The sequence below is a fragment of the Pristiophorus japonicus genome, chromosome 17, assembly GCF_044704955.1.
Source record: "Pristiophorus japonicus isolate sPriJap1 chromosome 17, sPriJap1.hap1, whole genome shotgun sequence".
Classification (NCBI taxonomy): domain Eukaryota; kingdom Metazoa; phylum Chordata; class Chondrichthyes; family Pristiophoridae; genus Pristiophorus; species Pristiophorus japonicus.
The window spans coordinates 55,797,177-55,815,528 of record NC_091993.1 but is presented as its reverse complement, the minus strand read 5'-3'; the positions used below and the strand labels follow the sequence as shown (position 1 = coordinate 55,815,528).

General features: G+C 51.4%; 1 long non-coding RNA gene across 2 annotated transcripts in view; it reads right to left on the bottom strand.

Annotated features, from left to right (window-relative positions):
* Positions 1–17,575, bottom strand: part of LOC139228183 (uncharacterized) — a 28,923-nt gene extending 11,348 nt beyond the window's left edge. The window contains exon 1 of one of the 2 annotated variants that reach the window (XR_011587516.1): positions 17,544–17,575. This is a non-coding gene — a long non-coding RNA (uncharacterized lncRNA). Of the gene's footprint in view, positions 1–16,422; positions 17,193–17,543 lie in introns of those variants that run through there. The other variant, XR_011587515.1, reaches the window with a different exon arrangement.
* Positions 17,576–18,352: the final 777 nt, after the last annotated feature.

The following is an 18,352-nucleotide window of genomic DNA, read 5'->3' as shown; positions in this document are numbered from 1 at the left end:
CTGGCTCCCTACGACTATACCATAAGGCACAGACCAGGCACAGACAACTGCGCCGACGCGCTCAGCAGGCTACCCCTGGCGACCACGGAAGGGTCTGACGAACAGGACTATGATATAGTCATGGCAATCAATGCCTTTGAGTCCACAGGTTCGCCCAAGTCGGCTCGCCAAATCAGAGCCTGGACGGCCAGCGACCCCACGTTATCCTTAGTAAAAAGATGTGTCCTAACCGGTGACTGGGCAGAGGCTCGCGATGCTTGCCCCGAGGAATTCAAATCCTTTCACAGGCGCATGCATGAGCTATCACTACAAGCTAGCTGCCTGATGTGGGGCAGCCGAGTAGTCATGGCTCTGCAAGGCAGAGAGGCATTTGTACGGGAGCTCCACCACGAGCACCCGGGGATCGTTCTCATGAAGGCCATAGCCAGATCCCACGTCTGGTGGCCTGGTATTGACGCGGTCTTGGAGTTTTGCGTCCGATGGTGCACCATTTGTTCCCAACTCAGCAATGCCCCAGGGAGGCTCCCCTGAGCCCCTGGCCCTGGCCTACCAAACTGTGGTCGCGGGTGCACGTAGACTATGCGGGCCAATTCATGGGTAAAATGTTCCTTGTAGTTTTGATGCATTTTCAAAGTGGATCGAATGCACCATTTTAAACTCGAGCACAACCTCCACCACTGTGGAGAGCCTCGCAACCATGTTTGCAATGCATGGAATCCCTGACATATTGGTCAGTGACAATGGTCCGTGTTTCACCAGCACAGAATTCCAAGACTTTATAATTGACCACAGCATAAATCATGTCAAGACGGCACCGTTCAAGCCGGCCTTCAACGGCCAAGAGGAGAGAGCAGTGCAAATCATTAAACAAGGCATGCTTAAAATCCAAGGTCCCACACTGCAGGGTCGCCTGTCGCGACTGCTGCTGGCATACAGATCTTGTCCGCACTCATTGACTGGGACTCCCCCCGCGCAACTGTTGATGAAAAGGACTTTAAAAACAAGCCTCTCATTAATCCTCCCAGACATGCATGAAATCGTTGAGGCAAAGCGTCGTAAGCTGACTGAGTACCATGACAGAAATTCAAGGGGGAGATGGAATGAGATAGGGGACAAAGTGTTTGTACTAAACTATGGCAGGGGTCCAAATGGCTTGCAGGGACAGTAACGGACAAGGAAGGAAACAGGCTACTGGTAGTATAAATGGACAATGGCCAAACATGCAGGAGGCATGTAGACCAAGTCAAAAGCAGATTTACCAACAACACTGCGGAACCAGAGGCAGACTACAATGTGGAACTCGCACCACACCTGGTGGACAGACAGAGGGAACAACATGAGGAAAGGGCAATCCCAACAGACAGCCCAGGTGAGTCAACAACAATCACACCAATCGAAACAGACAGCCCAGGCGAGATACCAGCAACCACACCCAAAGAAAAACAGACACCAAGGCAAACAACTGAACCACAACTCAGATGCTCCATGCGAGAGCATAGACCACCTGAGAGACTGAACCTATAAAGACAATAAGACCTTGGGGGAGGGTGATGTCATGTATCTTACATTATTATATGTAACTGTATCCTAACATGCTATACATGACTGTAATAAGATATGACCTGTAACCACCAGCATACCTTACCACCAGGGGTGCACTTGCAAGAGACAGGTATATAAGGACAGGTCTCAGGCAAGTGCAGCATTCCAGAGCTGTGAAATAAAGGTGCAGGTCCAGAGTGACCTTGACTTCACTACATGCCTCGTGTGAATCTGTACTGAGGGGACAGGACTTTACAGACGGAACAGGGTGGGTGATAGTAGATGGTGAAGGGCAAACACGGGGAATAGGGCAGTTCGAAGCCTCTCGGCCCCAAGTGGCTGAATTAGTTGCCCTAACGGAAGCCCTCAAACCGGCAAAAGGCAAAGGGTAAATATATATACAGACAGCCGATACGCGTTTGGGGTGATCCACGATTATATGGTAGCCTGGAGTCGGCGAGGTTATATGATATCGGGGGGGAGGACCAATTCGACACAAGAACATAGTTAAGGAACTGGTAAAGACTTCACTCCAGCCCCAGGAATGTGCAATAATAAAGATCAAAGCCCATAAAAAAAACAGTGACAGACATCAGCAAGGGAATGCATGGGCGGATGAGACAGCTAAGCGAGCGGCAGAAGCAGGTGGCCTACGGGTTAAAATAAGCATCTGTGCGCTTGGGCCAGAAGAAGTAAAAATGCTTAAAGTACAGGAGGCAACCCTACAGCAGGAAAAAGATGAATGGAAAAGACAGGGAGCTAAACAAGGCACGGACGGAATCTGGAGGAAAGACTGTAATGTGGTAGCCCCAGAGTGCATTCGACAAAACCTGTTGAGTATATACCACGGGTATGGGCATACAGGTAAGACCAGCATGACGAGTTCAATGTCCCGATGCTGGTGGTGGAGGGAATGGGAAGAGATATAGAAAATTACTGTAGGAACTGCTTAACATGCGCAAAGCATAACCCAGGTGGAAAAATAAAGGTCAGAATGGGACACCAACCCTGACCAAAGGAACCATGGGAAAACCTGCAGATAGACTTCATGGGCCCACTGACCAATTACCAGGGAAAAACTTATTGTTTGGTTATAATAGATCAACTCACAAAATGGGTAGAAGCTTTCGCAACTAGAAGTTGCTCAGCTGAGACGGTGGCTAGAATATTAGAAGAAATCATAGCTAGGTGGGGAATGCCCTACAGATAGATTCAGATCAGGGTACATACTTCACGGGTAAAGTAATGAAACAAGCATGTGCCCTACTGGGAATCAGGCAGAAATTCCATATCCTTTATCATCCACAATCGTCCGGATTAGTAGAACGAGCGAATAGGACCCTGAAGAACGCATTGGCCAAGGTGATCGACGAGACAGGAAAGGGATGGGTAGATATGCTGTCCCGGGTTTTAATGAAGTTAAGGGCGACCCCCAAACCGGACCATCGGACTGATGACAGGAAGGACAATGAGATTATGTGAGGTTCTAGTGACAGATTTGTGATGGAATTATGTAAACATTACACAATCTGAAGGCACACGCCAGGGATCAGCAAGTGATGAAAGACTTGGAAACTGTCACCAAGGAACAAAAGGCTAAGATACCACAGGTTGGGAGCAAGATAATGGTAAAAATAAACCCCGAAAAGCCAGGATTCTCACCAAAATGGACAGGCCCTCACCAGGTAATAATGGTAAGCGACATATGCGCGTGCGTGGCGATAGGCGGAACCGGACAGTGGAAACATTGGACACAGTTAAAACGTTATGTGTAACATGAGACCCTAACTGACCAGTGACGACTGGGAAAACATGTGTTTTACAGAACCCTAGTCCTAGTAGGAGGAATACTGGGTAACCCCAGCTTATACCACCACCCAGCGGTAAGTTGCCCAGACAGCTATCAAGGAAATATTTCCATTACAAACTCAATCTTTTGCAGAAAATGCCAAAGGGGGCGACTTGAAGTGGAATGGACAAGCCCGGATAAGGGACACTCATGGCAGAACCAATCATGAACATGCATGAATAGCTCAGGCCAAGGAAATCCACACAAGTGTGTGTGGGTAAGATGTAACCTCACCAGAGAGGCAGAGGGGACCAACCCCATACCCATCAGGGAATCACAATGTGGTAATGGTTTCTTATGGGGAATGTTCATGTGTAAGATAGAGATCCCAACCACCACAATAGCCCCAACCACAATGACCCCAGAACCCCCAGGATGTCCAAACATGACACAGGGGGAAAGCGTAGTAATAAAAAGAACTAAAGACAAAATCCACTTTGGGGTACGCCAAAGGGTAAATATGGTATTTTTAAACCTAACGGATATAACGATACCACTGTTTTGCGGTAAGAAAACTACAAGCTTATATAAAAACCTAACCCTAAGAGCCCTTGAGGGGCCCGAATCCAAGACTATGAAGTTCAACGTAAAAAAGCCGAACAAAAACCGGAAAGCCGGGAAGAGAAAGGGGAATATTAGAAATGGTGATCGCAGGATACACGGCGGGCATTGCGACGGTTAATACAATAGATCTTCAAACAATAGAAGAGCAGGCCATCACCCTCACACAGACCTTAAAAGGACGACTGGAAAGGGGCGATGATAACGAGAAAATGCAGGCCCAGCTAGGGGATGGGGCGGAATGGGAATTGCTACAAGTTGCCCATACATTGCGGGACCATGCAAAAATGATAAATTTGGTAAACCAGGCTGGACAAACTATGAGTAAAAGAATGGCTGCCGAGATAGTTTGTGCAGGATATGGGGCTTTGATGCTCACTGCGGTAGAACATAACCTAGAACAACTCCAGAATGGGGAGGTGCCGGATTGGATAACCAATGATGTATTTGCTGATTGGAAATTGGGCAAGAATGATACCCAAGCTTGTGAGGTCCAGAGGAATAGCCATGCCTGGGTCCCTAAGAACAGGTGTGTAACCGGACCTCAGAATATAATAGAGTTTGTGTTATCGATACCACAATAGGACGTGACAAAGGGAAACACATTGTACCAAGTAAGCAATATAGGAGAAATAAGGAATCAGACCCATGTGAGGTATCACGAATTGCACCAGTATGTAATTAAAAAGGGAAACAATACCAAAGGTGTCTATATTAAAGATTGTCATAAGAATAATCAAGTTGTTTTATCCCGAGAGCATCCAGACCTCGATAACAATGACTGCCGAACAGAAGGATGTGTGTTGAGTGTCACACCGCTGACACTGGACTCCGAAATGACTGCAGCCGCACAAGGAAAGGGAGCATGGTGTGTGAGCACCACGGCGGTCAAACATGATGGTGAGGGGGAGTTACCCACTGCCCTATCATGACCACCGACTTCTGTTATGTGCCAAAAGAAGTTGTCGATATTCAGGGATATATCATATATCCGGAATTGAAAGGAGAGTCCGTCACTATCAAAGCAGGGTATTAGAAACATAGAAAATAGGTGCAGGAGTAGGCCATTCGGCCCCTCGAGCCTGCACCACCATTCAATAAGATCATGGCTGATCATTCCTTCAGTACCCCATTCCTGCTTTCTCTCCATACCCCTTGAACCCTTTAGCCATAAAGGTCATAAATAACTCCCTCTTGAATATATCCAATGAACTGGCATCAACAAATCTCTGCGGTAGGGAATTCCATAGGTTAACAACTCTCTGAGTGAAGAAGTTCCTCATCATCTCAGTCCTAAATGGCTTACCCCTTATCCTAAGACTATGTCCCCTGGTTCTGGACTTCCCCAACATCGGGAACATTCTTCCTGCATCTAACCTGTCCAGTCCCATCAGAATTTTATATGTTTCTATGAGATCCCCTCTCATCCTTCTAAACGCCAGTGAATACCGGCCCAGTCGATCCAGTCTCTCCTCATATGTCAGTCCTGCCATCCCAGGAATCAGTCTGGTGAACCTTTGCTGCACTCCCTCAATAGCAAGAACTTCCTTCCTCAGATTAGGAGACCAAAACTGAACACAATATTCCAGGTGGGGCCTCACCAAGGCCCTGTACAACTGTAGTAAGACTTCCCTGCTCCTATACTCAAATCCCCTTGCTATGAAGGTCAACATACCATTTGCCTTCTTCACCGCCTGCTGTACTTGCAAGCCAACCTTCAATGACTGATGAATCATGACACCCAGGTCTCGCTGCACCTCCCCTTTTCCTAATCTGCCGCAATTCAGATAATAATCTGCCTTCCTGTTTTTGCCCCCAAAGTGGATAACCTCACATTTATCCACATTGTACTGCATCTGCCATGTATTTGCCCACTCGCCTAACCTGTCCAAATCACCCTGCAGCCTCTTAGCATCCTCCTCACAGCTCACACTGCCACCCAGTTTAATGTCATCTGCAAACTTGGAGATATTACACTCAATTTCATCATCCAAATCGTTAATATATATTGTAAAGAGCTGGGGTCCCAGCATTGAGCCCTGCGACACTCCACTAGTCACTGCCTGCCATTCTGAAAAGGACCCGTTTATCCCGACTCTCTGCTTCCGGTCTGCCAACCAGTTCTCTATCCATGTCAGTACATTACCCCCAATACCATGTGCTTTGATTTTGCACACCAATCTCTTGTGTGGGACCTTGTCAAAAGCCTTTTGAAAGTCCAAATACACCACATCCACTGGTTCTCCCTTGTCCACCCTACTAGTTACACCCTCAAAAAATTCCAGAAGATTTGTCAAGCATGATTTCCCCTTCATAAATCCATGCTGACTTGGACCAATCCTGTCACTGCTTTCCAAATGTGCTGCTATTTCATCCTTAATGATTGATTCCAACATTTTCCCCACTACTGATGTCAGGCTAACTGGCCTATAATTACTTGTTTTCTCTCTCCCTCCTTTTTTAAAAAGTGGTCTTACATTAGCAGCCCTCCAGTCCATAGGAACTGATCTAGAGTCGATAGACTGTTGGAAAATTATCACCAATGCATCCACTATTTCTAGGGCCACTTCTTAAGTACTCTGGGATGTAGACTATCAGGCCCTGGGATTTATTGGCCTTCAATCCCGTCAATTTCCCTAACACAATTTCCCGCCTAATAAGGATATCCTTCAGTTCCTCCTTCTCACGAGACCTTCGGACCCCTAGTACATCGGGAAGGTTATTTGTGTCTTCCTTTGTGAAGACAGAACCAAGGTTAAGGTATAAAGGTTTCGAGGAACCACAAGGAAGACATATACCCAGACTTAGTGAAGAACACACTAAGCTGGAACAGGACATCCATGAACAATGGCAGAAGTACATCATCCTGATGAAGAAGATCGACAAACTCCAGAAGGACACTAAAGAAATGTTGGCAAACTAACCCTGGTATACAAGGCTTTGGAACTTTGGACTAAACGTGCAGGTGCGCCCCTGGATAAGAATAATATCCCATGTATTGGTGATTGTGCAATGTGTGGTTTTGATGGTATTGTTGATTGAATTATGTTGGAGATGTAAACCACGGGCGAGGAAAGTCATATCTCAGGCCCCTATAAAAGCTTTGGAAGAAACTAAACTTTTATTATCTAAGGAAAAATCTGTAAAACAGGTAAATGGTGTGTAAAGGGAAAGAGATACGAGAAGCCACCCGAAAGTAAGGGCTTGGCAACCCAGACGGACGGATTAAGCTGACAATATCACTTTCCCTTTGGATGAAATAATGAGGGGACGGCACATTGGCCTATCTTGGCCTATATAGCCAAGGGCCAAAAGGGGGGATTGCAAGAGCAAGATCGATTATCAAAGATGTTATCTGCTTATTATGTAGGCCCTGAGCTGGCTAAACAGAAAGTATGCTTAAAACTGCACGTACGCATAGAGCCACAAGATGACCACTCGTTGAAGATATGCTTAAAACTGTACGTACACAAGATAACCACTTGTTGACCTTGGGCTCAAGGGAGCAATATAACAATATAAAGCGAGTGACACTGGAAGAAGGGAACAAATGGGTATTTGATCATGCGTTGGTACAACCAATCACATCACTGTTAAGGTCTGTCCATGTGCTAAACTCTGTATAATCAAGGTGCAATTTGAACAGCTCGATGGAGATCCTCTGAGAAGTGAGATGCTCCCCCTTCACGTGGTGGAATTAAAGTGATTGAAACTTATCCAAGGTGTCTGTCTGTTGAATCGGGGTTTGTTGAGAGGAGAAAGGTGATTGTCCCCATCAGCGGGGAGTGGGACTGGCTGAGGTGTTCTTGCAGAGAGCCGGCACGGGCTCGACGGGCCGAACGGCCTCCTTCTGTGCTGTAACAGTTCTATGATTCTATAAATTTCAGGATGATTTCAACTCACTAAACAGTACTTACTTGTGAATTCCCACTCACACCAAATAGTCATTGCCACTCTGTCTAGCAAACCGCTCCATTTAGTAGACTCTCCCAGCTCTGTGCGCAGTGCTCTGTGCAGCAGATATTCTCTGTAATAGTCAACCAGACTAGTGGTCCAGAGGCCTGGATTAATAGTCCGAAGAATATGAGCTCAAATCCCAACATGGAACGTGAATTCAGTTTTTTAAATCTGGATTTAGGGAACGGTAGCACAGTGGTTAAATTACAGGACTAGTAATCCAGAGACTTGAATTCAAATCCCACCCTGGCAGTTGTGGAATTTAAATTCAGTTCATAAAATGAAAAAATCAGGGATAAAAAGCTAGTATCAGTAATGGTGACCATGAAACCATCGGATTGTCGTAAAAGCCCGTCTGGTTCACGAATATCCTTCAGGGAAGGAAATCTGCCGTCCTTACCCGGTCTGGCCTATAGGTGACTCCAGACTCATAGCAATGTGGTTGACTCTTAACTGCCCTCTGACATGGCCCAGCGAGACACTCAGTTGTACACAACCGCTACAAGAAAGAATAAGAATAAACCTGGCCGGACCACCCGGCATAGAACTCGGCCCCGGCTTTGGACACGACAACGGCACACACAGCCCAGTCGACCCGGCAAAGTCCTCCCCACTAACATCTGGGGATTGTGCAAGAATTGGGAGCGCTGTCCCACAGACTAGGCAAGCAACATCCTGACATAGTCATACTCACAGAATTATACTGAATTATAATGTCCCAGACTCCTCCATCACCATCCCTGGGTATGTCCTGTCCCACCGACAGGGCAGACCCACCCGAGGTGACGGCACAGTGGGATACAGTCGGGAGGGAGTGGCCCTGGGAGTCCTCAACATTGACTCTGGATCCCATGAAGTCTCATGGCTTCAGATCAAACATGGGCAAGGAAACCTCCTGCTGATTACCACCTACCGCCCTCCCTCAGCTGATGAATCAGTACTCCTCCATGTTGAACACCACTTGGAAGAAGCACTGAGGGTAACAAGGGCACAGAATGTACTCTGGGCGGGGGACTTCAATATCCATCAGCAGGAGTGGCTCGGTAGCACCACTACTGACCGAGCTGGCCGAGTCCTGAAGGACATAGCTGCCAGACTGGGCCTGCGGCAGGTGGTGAGAGAACCAACACGAGGGAAAAACATACTTGACCTCATCCTCACCAATCTACCTGTCGCAGATGCATCTGTCCATGACAGCATTGGTAGCAGTGATCACCACACAGTCCTTGTGGAGATGAAGTCCTGACACCTCCATCGTGTTGTGTGGCACTACCACCGTGCTAAATGGGATAGAATCAGACCAAAGCTAGCAGCTCAAAACTAGGCATCCATGAGGCGCTGTGGGCCATCAGCAGCAGCAGAATTGTATTCCACCACAATCTGTAACCTCATGGCCCGGCATATCCCTCATTCTACCATTACCATAAGCCCGGGGATCAACCCTAGTTCAAGAGGGGGGCAGAAGAGCATGCCAGGAGCAGCATCAGGTGTATCTAAAAATGAGGTGCCAACCTGGGGAAGCTACAACACAGGACTACATGCATGCTAAACAGCGGAAACAGCATGCTATAGACAGAGCTAAGCGATCCAACAATCGACGGATCAGATCAAAGCTCTGTAGCCCTGCCACATCCAGTCATGAATGGTGGTGGACAATTAAACAACTAACCGGAGGAGGAGGCTCCATGAATATCCCCATCCTCAATGATGGCAGAGCCCAGCACGTGTATGCAAAAAACATGGCTGAAGTGTTTACAACTATCTTCAGCCAGAAGTGCTGAGTGGATGATCCATATCGGCCTCCTCCTGAGGTCCCCACCATCACAGAAGCCAGTCTTCAGCCAATTCGATTCACCCCATGTGATATCAAGAAACGGCTGAGCGCACTGGATACAGCAAAGGCTATGGGTCCCGACAACATCCTGGCTGTCGTGCTGAAGACTTGTGCTCCAGAACTAGCCGTGCCTCTAGCTAAGCTGTTCCAGTACAGCTACAACACTGGCATCGACCCGACAATGTGGAAAACTACCCAGGTATGTCCTGTCCACAAAAAGCAGGACAAATCCAATCCGGCCAATTACCGCCCCATCAGTCTACTCTCAATCATCAGCAAAGTGATGGAAGGTGTCATCGACAGTGCTATCAAGCGGCACTTGCTCACCAATAACCTGCTCACTAATCCTCAGTTTGGGTTCCGCCAGGACCACTCGGCTCCAGACCTCAATACACCCTTGGTCCAAACATGGACAAAAGAGCTGAATTCCAGAGGTGAGGTGAGAGTGACTGCCCTCGACATCAACGCAGCATTTGACCGAGTGTGGCATCAAGGAGCCCGAGTAAAACTGAAGTCAATGGGAATCAGGGGAAAACTCTCCACTGGCTGGAGTCATACCCAGCACAAAGAAAGATGGTTGTGTTGGTTGGAGGTCACTCATCACAGCCCCAGGACATCGCTGCAGGAGTTCCTCAGGGCAGTGTCCTAGGCCCAACCATCTTCAGCTGTTTCATCAATGACCTTCCCTCCATCATTAGGTCAGAAGTGGGGATGTTCACTGATGATTGCACAGTGTTCAGTTCTATTCACAACTCCTCAGATAATGAAGCAGTCTGTGCCCGCATGCAGCAAGACCTGGACAACATTCAGGCTTGAGCTGATAAGTGGCAAGTAACATTTGTGCCACACAAGTGCCAGGCAATGACTATCTCCAACAAGCGAGAGTCTAACTACCTCCCCTTGACATTCAACAACATTACCATCGCCGAATCCCCCATTATCAACATCCTGGGGATCACCATTGACTCGAAACTTAACTGGACCAGCCACATAAACACTGTGGCAACAAGAGCAGGTCAGAGGCTGGGTATTCTGCAGCGAGTGTCTCATCTCCTGACTCCCCAAAGCCTTTCCACCATCTACAAGGCACAAGTCAGGAGTGTGATGGAATACTCTCCACTTGCCTGGATGAGTGCAGCTCCAACAACACTCAAGAAGCTCGACACCATCCAGGACAAGCAGCCCGCTTGATCGGCACCCCATCCACCACCTTCAACATTCACTCCCTCCACCACCGGCGCACCGTGGCTGCAGTGTGTACCATCTACAGGATGCACTGCTGCAACTCGCCAAGGCTTCTTCGACAGCACCTCCCAAACCCGCGACCTCTACCGCCTAGAATGACAAGGACAGCAGGCGCATGGGAACACCACCACCTCCACGTTCCCCTCCGAGTCACACACCATCCTGACTTGGAAATATATCGCCGTTCCTTCATCGTCGCTGGGTCACAATCCTGGAACTCCCTCCCTAACAGCACTGTGGGAGCACCTTCACCACACGGACTGCAACGGTTCAAGAAGGCGGCTCACCACCACCTTCTCAAGGGACAATGGGGGATGGGCAATAAATGCCGGCCTTGCCAGCGACGCCCACAGCCTAAGGAGGAACATGCTGCGTGTGGGAGCTTGCTGTGCACAATTTGGCTGCAACATTTCCCACATTGCAACAGTGACTACACTTCCAAAGTGCTTCATTGGCTGTAAAGCGCTTGGGAAGACCTGAGGTGATGAAGGGCACGATAGAAGTACACGTCCTTCCAATATTGCTGCTCCTGGTTATAGAAGAACGAAGAAGCCAGTGTGGGGTAGGTGCCGTGACAGGGATTGGCCAGGGCGAGGGTGAGGGTGAGGGCCTGGGTCACACAGGCTGTACGACAGGCTATGACAGTCTCCGGGGCAATATGGAAATTCAGTACCGCCCATTTTGGGGTGTTAATCCTGTCGGGGCGGTAACTACAGCGCCCTCGGAAAGTTTGTGCGCCTGCTGCGAAATTCGGTTTCTGTGCCCCAAATCAGTCGTTGCACAAATCTCCAAGGGCGGTGGAACTGAAAATCTCAGCCGTGAATTTCCCGAAGGAATTTGCTTGGTGCGAAGGCCGCTGTACATCCCGTGGACAGCCCATTGTTCAAGGTGAGGAAAGGTAAGTGTGCACTTGCGCAACTCCAACTGCTCAGTCTGCTCAGAGCAGCAAAATGGAGGAGCAATATGCTCGCCGGCATGCTCACCGCTTCTTGCCTGAGGCATGAGTGGAAGCGGGTCATCCTCGACCCCAGGCACGGCCTAATGCTACTACACTATTAATGGAGGCAGTGGAAAGGTGCTGGAAGGTGCTGCAACCTTTCAGTGGAAGGAAGTCAGCTCTTGGAGTCTCCCGCAGGGAGGGACCCAGCACGTCCCCGCCAGGAACACTAGGCCAGAACCGCGACACAATGGCGCAAGAAGTTCAACGACGTCAGGGTGAGTAACCTTTCTATTAACGTTGCCATGCCATAATGTGAAGCTCACTGACTCACACAATGTACAGGCTGCGCAGTACCTGCTCCTGCACGATGTGTACCAGCCCATGGTCTTCGTTGGTGAAGACACCATAAGAGTTCAGGCTCAGTTCAGCAGCCATGCCCTGGCCATCCAATCGTCACTGACCCTGTTCCCGACTCAGCCTGACCCCTCCTCGCACTACCCTTTCGCTCCTGATATGCATTTGCAACACTCCAGCCTCATCCTTCATCCATCCATCGTTGTCACCTGATCCCACTGTTCACACAGCCACTCTGTGCAGCCTCGTAGAATCACCTGGAGATCTGCACACTTCATACAGTAGCAGCTATTCAACATGTGGCACACCGTGAGCTGCGCTCACTCACACCTTCTTGTCTGTTATTGCAGTTGCAACTGGCTCACACCAGCAGCAGTGTACCAGAGAGGGGAGCCTGATCTCCAGGACCTCACGGAGGTGGAGAAGCGAGTGCCCGCCCTCATGGGCACACAGTGGGTGCGGGAGCGGTCGGCAAAGCTGAGACCCCCTGGGACAGCGACGGTGTGTTAATGCCCTTTGCGTTTTATGTGAGATCCTTTACCCTCGATACCACAAGCCCTACCCCCTTTACATATAAATGTCCAATGCCCCCTCATTCTTCCCTCCCTGTCCCTCCCCTGCTGCTATCCACAGTTGTGTTGCTTTGTGCTTACAGATAATGAGCCAGAAGCGCAGCAGCCTGCCCGTGAGCCCTCCACATCGAACTGACTGCTGCCACCCTCTGTCTGACGGGGAAGTGACGGTACTGAAGCAGGCCAGCAATGTGTGCTCCCACAGATTGCTCCCGATGTTGAGGCTCCGCCCCGGGGGAGTGGCAGTGGGTCGCTGGAAATGGAAGGTGCTGTCCCCTCTCAGGATGACAGCACTCCAGCTCCCACCACTGCCTTTGCACCTGCCACGGTCTACACCCCAGCCATCCGAGACTGCAGGCCCTTCCAGGCCCAGAGCTGGGCCAAGAGCTCCTGATTGGCTATCTGTAGTGTCTGCCTCACAGACACAGCAACCCTCAAGCAGCCTTGCTGCAGCCCCATTAAGGAGGAGCAATATGCGTGGGAGGGGGGTTAAGGAAAGGGCTGGTAAATTGGAGAGCAAGTCTCAATAAAGACTTTGGCCACCATGGACAGATGTACTCACCCTGTAAATATCATTGTAAATCTCTCGTTGCTGTTGTTTGATGCCTGCTATTGGTGTATAGGTCGGGACCTAATATCGCACATGGACGCTGGTGTGGAACTACAAATGGCCGGGGCGATTGTACAGATAGTGCTGGTTGATTGTGAGTTATGCTGTTTCAAGGGGCATTTGTTAAACGTTTTATTTGTTGCTGGTGAGGGGTTGTTGTGCTGTTTGAGGCAAGACTTTTGATGCCGTTAATAAAATGTTCATTTGACTGTTTACATTCCCGTCGTGCATTAATGTGCCATTTCACGGAGATGTGCCATTATCGTAGCACACAGTGTCAACTTCCCTCAGCTCCTCCAGTCAAGACAAGCCGTGCATTATCAGCCGCTGACGTGTAGCCCTCACACCGGCACCATTGCCAGGGTGCCTCCACCATGGCTACTCCTCCTCCTCATCTGGCTGGCCATTCGGGGCCTTGGCCGGCTCCTCTTCCTCTTCTTCGCCCTCCTCCTCCTGAGGTGGGCCTGCAATCCCCATGGGCAATGCAGGGCCCCTCATGATGGCCAAGTTGTGCAGCATGCAGCACACCACCATGAATAGCGACACCCATTGAGGGGAGTATTGCAGGCTGCCTCCAGAGCAGTCCAGGCATCGGAAATGCTGCTTGAGCACCCCCATTGTCTGCTCGATGATGTTGTGGCTGGCCGCACGGTTGTCGTTATAGCGATGCTCTGCTTGTGTGGTGGGGTTGTGGAGGGGGGTCTTTAGCCAGGTGGCTAGGCCGTATCTTTTGTCCCTGAGCAGCCAGCCGTGCCCTTCCCTAGAAAAAGGGGAGGTGCAACGAGACCTGGGTGTCATGGTTCATCAGTCACTGAAAGTGGACATGCAGGTACAGCAGACGGTAAAGAAGGCAAATGGCATGTTGGCCTTCATAGCTAGGGGATTTGAATATAGGAGGTCTTACTGCAATTGTACAGGGCCTTGGTGAGGCCTCACCTGGAATATTGTTTGCAGTTTTGGTCTCCTAATCTGAGGAAGGACGTTCTTGCTATTGAGGGAGTGCAGCGAAGGTTCACCAGACTGATTCCAGGGATGGCTGGGCTGACATATGAGGAGAGACTGGATCAACTGGGCCTTTATTCACTGATGTTTAGAAGGATGAGAGGGGATCTTATAGAAACATATAAGATTCTGACAGGACTGGACAGGTTGGATGCGGGAAGAATGTTCTCAATGTTGGGGAAGTCCAGAACCAGGGGACATAGTCTAAGGATAAGGGGTAAGCCATTTAGGACTGAGATGAGGAGAAACTTCTTCACTCAGAGAGTTGTTAACCTGTGGAATTCCCTGCTGCAGAGAGTTGTTGATGCCAGTTCATTGGATGTATTCAAGAGGGAGTTAGATATGGCCCTTACGGTTTAGGGGGTTAAGGGGTATGGAGAGAAAGCAGGAAAGGGGTACTGAAGGAATGATCAGCCATGATCTTATTGAATGGCGGTGCAGGCTCGAAGGGCCGAATGGCCTGCTCCTGCACCTATTTTCTATGTTTCTATGTTTCCCGTGGTGGCTCAAACATTCATTGCACATTGGCGCTTACGCAGGATTAGCGCATGTGCGCTCCCAGGTTAGCGGCCATTCACTGCCAGGATGCACTGTTAGGATAGTGGGCATTCACTGCCAGGTTAGCAGGCATTCACTGCCAGGATAGCGGGCATACGCTGCCAGGATAGAGGGCATTCACTGCCAGGATACACTGACAGGATAGTGGGCATTCACTGCCAGGTTAGCGGGCATTCACTGCCAGGTTAGCAGGCATACGCTGCCAGGATAGAGGGCATTCACTGCCAGGATACACTGACAGGTTAGCAGGCGTTCACTGCCAGGTTAGTGGGCATTCACTGCCAGAATACACTGTCAGGTTAGTGGGCATTCGCTGCCAGGATACACTGCCAGGTTAGTGGGCATTCACTGCCAGGATGTGCTGCGTGTGGTCGCACATCAGCTGCACATTCAGGGAGTGGTATCCCTTTCTGTTTCGGAACACCTTGGCATTCTGCAATGGTGCTCACAAGGCCACGCGTGGGCAGTCAATTGCTCCTTGAACCATTGGGAAGTCTGCTATCCTGGCAAACCCACATGTCCGCTCATCCTGTTTATCCCTGCTCATTGGGAAGGTTATAAAGTCCATTCTCTGTCTGTACAGAGCCTGTGTCACATCGCGGATGCAGCGAATTGAGAGACACTGCATATGTCCCATGATGCAGCCTGGAAGGAGCCAGAGGCAGAGAAGGCCAGCGCCACAGTGACCTTCACTGGGACGTGCAGTGCGGTCCTGGTGCCGATGTCAGGCTGCAGGTCTGCCTGTAGGAGATGGTGTATCTCTGTAACGACCTCCTTTCGGAAGCGCAGCCTTCTGCCACTCTGCTCCCCGACATGTCGAGGTATGAGTGTTGCTCCCGGTAAACCTGTGGGGGGGGGGTAAGGTCTCCTGTCCTGACGTCTACGGGGTCTCCTCAGTCGTGGGCCGAGGGTGGGGGGGGTGGAAGATGTCTGTGCCTGAGTTCTTTTAAGATGGGATGGCCGTTGCACATCGGCTACCACATGGGCTTAGCAGAGAAAGGTCTTGGTCCAGTGGCAAGGGGGTCCAAGACGACTAGAGACCAGGCACTGCTGTATGGGCCTAGTTGCCGACGGCGAGATGCGGACTGTAAGCTTGGTGCTGAACAGTGCCTTCGGTGAGATGGTAAGTGATCCGTGGCCTGGCTAGGGGCAGGCATTGGGAAGGTCAGAGGTCCATTTTGTGGAAGGAGGAGAGGTCAGAGAGGTCAGAGAGGCCACAGCCATTGTGCTCACCACGTGCTGGAGGAGGAGAGGCCAGGTCTTGATGCCGCCTAACAAGAGCATGTAGAAGGTGACGCTGGTGTGTTAGTAATGCCCCCATTGAACTCTCAAACTCAAGTTGTTGGGAACCTGTAAGGTCAGATAAACCTGCTGCGGCAAAATACGAGGTTAACGCACCGTGCTGTCGAAACGTTGCACTCACTGTGACCTCCGATTAAAACAGTTGCTCCTCCCTTCAAATATCCTCCAGGTGTTGCCTACAGAAGGTGGGACCGCCTGGTTTCTCCGGCGTGTTCAGCGGTGGACACACCTCATTTAGCGAGCGGGGCGTTAGCGGGTGGTTGCACGCGTCCTAACCTTAGGATCGGACTGAAGTTAGCCGGCGAGGCGGTAGTGATTTGTGCCACCGGTAAACCTGAACCAAATTTCCCAGCGGGGCGCTACAATCTGTACAGCCGGGCGGTAAACCATTCAAGACACATTAACGCCCGTCTGGAACATACAATCAGGGGCTGCACAAATCACATTTCTCGCCCCACGTTCATTCAATGGCACCATCTTCTGCTGCCTCTGTTCCCGGGGAGTGAACAGGTTAGAGGGGTCCCTGCCCTCACCTCCTGCCGAGGGGGCGTGGGGGGATTGACAGCGCTACCTCAGACAGGCGTCTACCCCTCACACTCATTGTAGGCAGCAGGTGTGGGCCCACGCGGCCTGCTCCCTGAGCCCAGGCCTCCGCCTGACCCTACTCCCTGACCCCAGGCTCCCCAGGGCCCCCTGTCTCCCCAGCCTAGCCTGCTCCCTGACCACAGGCTCCCTGACCTGCTCAGCCTGGGCTACGGGTCCCACCCTGCGTCCAAAGACTGTGGGGATATTCCCCCTTTATTTCTGCCTGCTTGGGGCTGAGTGCGAGCGACTGATCCCTGCACAGTGAGAGGCCGGGGGGGGAGTGAGGCCCACCCGGAACTAGGGGGTCCTCGGAACCCACCCCCCCCCCCAGGGCCCACTCCCCCCCCGGGGCCCACTCCCCCCACCCAGGGCCCACTAACCCCCCCCCGGGGCCCACTCCCCCTCCCCCCCCGGGGCCCACTCCCGCCCCCTCCGGGCCCACTCCCCCTCCCTGGGGCCCTCCCCCCCCGGGGCCCACTCCTCCCCCCACCTCCCCCCGGGCCCCCCTCCCCCCCCCAGTGCCCCTCCCCCGGGGACCCGTGGGCCCGGTGTTTAAAGCCGGCCCCCGGCAGCCCCTCGCTGCACCCCCGCTCCCCCCTCACGGGCAGCCCAGCCCTGACACTACAGCTCACCTCAGCAAGGAGCGTCCGGCCCACCCCGAACCCTGACCCCTGACCCCCGGCCCCGACTCACCAACCCCCGCGCCCTCTGCTGGGCTGGAGGTCACAATGCACCCTCCCTCCCCACACACAGTGCACCGGGGAGAACGCCCCCGCTCCCTGCCAGTGTGCCCTGAGCTCTTTTACATCCTGAGAGGCAGACGGGGCCTCGCTTTAACGTCTCATCCGAAAGACAGCCTCTCGAACTGTGCGGTGCTCCCTCAGTACTACCCTCCGACACTGCAGCATTCCCTCAGTACGGCCGCTCCGACAGTGCAGCACTCCCTCAGTACTGTCCACTGCAGCACTCCCTCAATACTGCCCCTCTGACAGTATGGCGCTCCCTCAGTACTGCCCCTCCGACAGTGCAGCACTCCCTCAGTACTGCCCCTCCAACAGTGCAACACTCCCTCAGTACTGCCCTTCCGACAGTGCAGCACTCCCTCAGTACTGTCCTTCCGACACTGCGGCACTCCCTCAGTACTGCCCCTCTGACAGTATGGCGCTCCCTCAGTACTGCCCCTCCGACAGTGCAGCACTCCCTCAGTACTGCCCCTCCGACAGTGCAGCACTCCCTCAGTACTGCCCCTCCGACAGTGCAGCACTCCCTCAGTACTGCCCCTCCGACAGTGCAGCACTCCCTCAGTACTGCCCCTCTGACAGTGCAGCTCTCCCTCAGTACTGCTCCTCTGACAATGCAGCGCTCCCTCAGTACTGCCCCTCTGACAGTGCGGCACTCCCTCAGCATTACACTGGAGTGTCAGCCTAGAATTTGTGCTCAA